The sequence below is a fragment of the Lutra lutra genome, chromosome 13 (genome assembly GCF_902655055.1).
Source record: "Lutra lutra chromosome 13, mLutLut1.2, whole genome shotgun sequence".
Taxonomy (NCBI): domain Eukaryota; kingdom Metazoa; phylum Chordata; class Mammalia; order Carnivora; family Mustelidae; genus Lutra; species Lutra lutra.
The window spans coordinates 56,495,312-56,500,448 of record NC_062290.1 but is presented as its reverse complement, the minus strand read 5'-3'; the positions used below and the strand labels follow the sequence as shown (position 1 = coordinate 56,500,448).

The window sequence follows — 5,137 nt, the reverse complement described above, 5'->3', positions numbered from 1 at the left end:
TAGATGGTATCCATTTCTGCATGGGATTATAGTTTCCACAAGCACACTGTAGATTTGGAAGATCCTTACCAACCAATTTGCTTTGGTTCTTTTCACATTAATCTTTTGCTAGCTTTTTCTTTTTTAGTCTCTTTCAAAAACATGTTTAGTATGCTTCCATTTATTTAAAAAAGTACATGGATAATACAGATCATAGTTACAATGGGTTGAAACACATCAGATATGTTAAAATCCATGAGGTCTTCATGATTTATTTAAGAAGCTCATTGTTTTGAATATAGGCAGATAAAGGAAAGGAATCCAAGATTTACTCTGCCTTGTATATAAGAATTGTACTTCTTAGTGACCAAAGAGTTGATGAGGGGAAGTTTAACTTTAAAAAGATAAGTGAAGCTAGACAGCGTTAAGACAATGGATCACAGGTTATAGGCTGAGTGAAGTTACTTATTAAATACATATTATCCTGTAGATTTTTGTCTAGTAGATAAGCAAATTGTTCCTGCCCAGTGGAAAAGGTAACCCCAAAGATAAAAATGATGACCAGTTTGGTATATGATCTAAAAAACCGATTCTAACATTCCTTTATTAAATTGATAATAAATTCCTAGCACCTCAGGATGTTCTTTGAACTACTTTCTTTTTTTTTTTAATGTGATTATAGCAGTCTTATATTTGAAGCTCAGGAAACAAACAACTGCATTCCAAAACAGCTAAATATACAGGTCTAAAAAATGAAGGTACTTTTTAAATTGCCGTATTCACTCTGAAGTCCGTTCATCTCCATCAGCATCCCAAAGATGACACAGGTGACCTGCAGGTATAGAATGAAATGACAAACATGTTGTACCACTGACATCACAGGACAGTTGCCTGTAACAACTGGTCTTCTGACCCTGGGCTCCAGCTGCACTTGCTCACAGGTTGTCATGCTCAGCTGGGAAAGCAGTGGTCTGAGCAACCTCTAGATCATGCCCACACTGTGCTCCCAAACCTGGGTCCATGACCGCCTCTGGTGGGGCAAGAGAAGCCATGATGACAAACTCCAAGTTAGGATCTCCAGTTAGTTTTCGAGCAGGTCACAAGAAGGGCTTTTCAAGTTGTATTGACTTTTGGCAGAAATGTCATAGAATTTCTTTTCGTGGAAGGCAATAGATTTTGCCTTACCTTTCCTATCCTTAATGTCTACTTTGTTGCCCCATAGCACAGTGGGGATGTTTTCACATACTTGTACTAGATCACTATGCCAGCTAGGCACATTCTTGTAAGTAATCCTTCATGTTACATCAAACATTATAGTGGCATACCGGGCTTGGATATCCTAACCATCTCTCAGCCCACCAAATTTCTCCTGACCAGCTGTAGCCCATACCAGGAACTTCATAAGTTCTTTGTTGGTATGGAACACAAGGGGATGGACCTCAACAATAAGGTGGTTACATCTTTTCAAATTCACCAGTCAGATGACACTTCACAAATGTAGTTTTTTCAGTACCATCACCAACCAATATAAGTTTCAACTGGACTTGGGGTTCTTCTGGGGCAGCCACTGTGCCCTTGCTTCTAGAAGTGTCTCCAGCCCATCTGACTGAGGCTGGACCGCTTTTTATATATGACATTTTCTCAGTAATGAATTGAGTAAAATCCTAGATGTGTGTTTATGTTAAATTTGCATGAAAGTCATGATTTTACCTTTTTGAAAAATACATTCAGCAGCAATAAGTAATAAAATTAGTAAATGAAGAAATGATACAATCAGTATTCTGAGTTGCTTTGCAACTCCTAATGAATTAATGGGTCTAAGCAGCAATCATCAATTGCTAACGACATCACCTACAAAAAAGAGACAGGTAATATGTACCTTGTGGTGGAAATATACCATATCTTCTATGAAGCAGTCCTGCCAAAAATACTGAACCTGAATCTGAAGATACAGGTCAATGAGTGAATTAGGCTTCCAGAAAACTCGCATTGTGTTATTAATGATAATTAAAAAAAAATACAACCCTTTTATTTTATCCTCTCTCTGTTCCTTTCAGTCTGAGCTAGTAGTGCTCTGCTGGTGAACATTTTTAAGAACCCTGCCTTTCACTCATGCATATCTAGGAATTCACTTCATTAGCAAGAGGCCCCTCCTTCTGACATGTCTCTGGATATTCCCATCTCAAATGTGGCTTCTGCTCAGCTGGCTGAGGAGATCTGTGTGTGGCATGCATTATCTGTGGTGTGTCTGAGTACTCTGACCTACTGATTTTTCTCAGTTATTGGGGAAACTCTTCAGTGACACCCTCAGTTGTTTCTGTAGAGCACGATTTCCTGGCAGTGGTCTTGTAATTTCAGCATCTCTTGCAGTCTGAATAGGCTGAGGTTCCCAAAGTGTGAAGTCCTGCTTCCTTGTAAACAATTCTTTGCTGAATTTCTCCCTTTCCTCTCCGCTTTTCTAATGAGCAGCAAGGGAAACAAAACAAAACTATTTCACACCTTCAACACTTGACTTGGAATCTTCTCCACTAAATACCTACATTTCTCTTTTAAAAGTTTTGCTTTTTATAGAACCACAAGCCGCAGTTCTGCTAAGCTGTCTGCCACTCCATTACAAGGATTTTCTTTCCCAGACAATTGAGGAAAGTCTACAAGGAAGGAAAGAACAACACAAACAGAAAAAACTGATCCTTGAGGAAGCAGAATTAATCAAACACCCTCTCCTTTCCCCCTTATCCCCTTATAATGACCTATAAAAACTTAGGAATACATTGTATTCTACCAAGAGGATGAAATTCTATACCTGGGGGGGATAAAGGAGCTGAAAGTTGCCAATAGTATATTCCTTATTTTCTTCTAAGTTCTCACCAGCAGCACCTTTAATGTCTGTACTGTTTTTATCAGCAGTGTGCTTATGATTTAGGGATACTTCAGAGTGACACATGCCTTCTCTACCATGCTCCTCACCTCTTTCTGTGTCCTTACTAAGAAATCATTATTATCCATATTTCTACTAAAGGTCTGCTGAAGTCACTGTAGGCTTTTTCTGTCATGCTCCTCAAAATTGTTCTGGCTTCCGCCACTGCCCCGTTCTAATTTGGATATTGTCACAGTAGCACCCTACTCTCAGGACCAAAATCTGCAGGAGTTTTCTGTTGCTGCTTTGTCAAATTACCACATACTTGGTGATTTTTAAAATAATACAAATTTATTATTTTACAGTTTTGTAGCTTTAGACATCCAACATGGATCTCAGGGGGCCAAAATCCAGATGTCAGCAGAACTGTTTTCCTTTCTGGAAGCTTTAGGGGAGAATACATTTCCTTATTTTTTCCAGTTTATGGAGGCTGCTCACTTTCCTTGGCCCATGGATACTTTTCTCCCATCTTTAAAGCCAGCAATATTAGGCAGAGTCCTTGTCATACTGTCATCCTCTTTATTTCTCTTTCAATTCTTTCTTCTACTTTTAAGGAGGTTTGTGAGTCCTGGGTCCAGGAGAATAATCCAGGATAATCTCCTTATCTTAATGGTAGCTAATTAGCAATGTTAACACCAGTCTACAAACTTAATTCCCCTTTGCCAAGTAACCAAACATATTCTGAAGAATAGGATGTGGACATCCCTTGGGAGACCATTCTTGTACTTACTATATATGTTCACCCTAAAAGGGGTTCCCCAGGAAGCTGCGTATTTATTGGCTGCTCACACTCAAATGAGTCTACTGTTAGCAGACTGCCTGTGGATATAGATCCTCTACTTATTTAAAATATGGAGAGACAGTAAACATTCATTACCTATCTGAGGAAAGTCTTTAAAGTATTGAAAAAATAAGTTAAACTGATATGGAGGAAAGAAAGTTAAACAAACAACCTTGCCTCCTCTCCCCACACACTTTAAATTAATAGCCTACAAAAATTCAAGAATACATTTGTATTCTACCCATATATCAAGAAAATGTAGTAAAGAGGAATAACAGCAAAAAGAACTCTTAGAAATTAAAAATATGCATGCAAGCATATATATACATATGTATGTGTGTGTGTGTGTGTATATATATATGTTTTATGTGTATATATATGTTTTATGTGTATATATATATATGTTTTATGTGTATATATATATATATATATATGTTTTAAAGAAACCTTGTAATTGTTGAAGATAAGAAATCCCCTTGAAAATCACATGAGATGCAGAGGGGAGGAGGGTGGGGGTTAGGTGAGCCTAGTGGTGGGTATTAAGAAGCACATGTATTGCATGGAGCACTGGGTATGGTGCATAAACAATGAATCTTGGAACACCGAAAAAAATAAAATAGAATTAAGATGTTTAAAAAAAAAAAGAAAAAAGAAAATACATGAGATGGAAGATCAGTACAAGAAGTTAGTTTCAACTGATCAGATTTCCAGGAGAGTGCTGACAAAGTGGAGTGAAAAGTATTCCTCCCAAAATGAAATTTTAAACTGAATTTCCAGAACTAAAGGGAAACACAGGTCTTGAAATAGGAAAGTCTTCTACATGAGAAATGAGACATCTGTGAGATGACCTTAGACATCTGTAAGAAATTTCAGAAAATCAAGTATAGAGAATTCTAAAAGCTTTTTATAAGGGAAAGTAATATATACAGTAAGACATAACTAATTCGGACATGTCAGAATCAGTACCACTAGTAGATTACAGAGTAATTCTTTAAAGTTCAAAGTAAAAGTAACTTTAAACCTAGAATACTTATGCCAGCCAAATTATTAGTCATGAGTGAATATGAAGTTAAAGACCTTCATATATTAAGGGACTCATAAAGTTTGTCTCTCATAATATTCCTCAGTCAAGGAATCAAACACAAATAATTGTAGTAAGAAGACATAGGAGGAGTGAGAGGATTATATAAATCATCTAAATCTTCATATAAATGGCAGAGAAGAAACGGAGAAAATCTATATTTGAAATATAAAGAAAGCTTTAAGTACACCTTATTTTGCAACACGAAGAAAACCATCTTCAGAACTACATGTAGCCACATTTAAAAGTCATTGCTGCTGGTGTGTAGAATTAGGAGTGGAGAAAGACAGCTGCGGAGGGAGATGATGGTTAATTCTCATAATGAAGGCTTCATATCACTCTATGACTTCTGTACTTAGGGTTGAAAAGAAAAAAAAAA

General features: G+C 36.9%; 1 pseudogene; it reads right to left on the bottom strand.

Moving 5' to 3' along the window:
- Positions 1-839: 839 nt before the first annotated feature.
- On the bottom strand, positions 840-1,690 carry LOC125084037 (GTP-binding nuclear protein Ran-like; annotated as a pseudogene).
- Between the last annotated feature and the right edge of the window lie 3,447 nt (positions 1,691-5,137).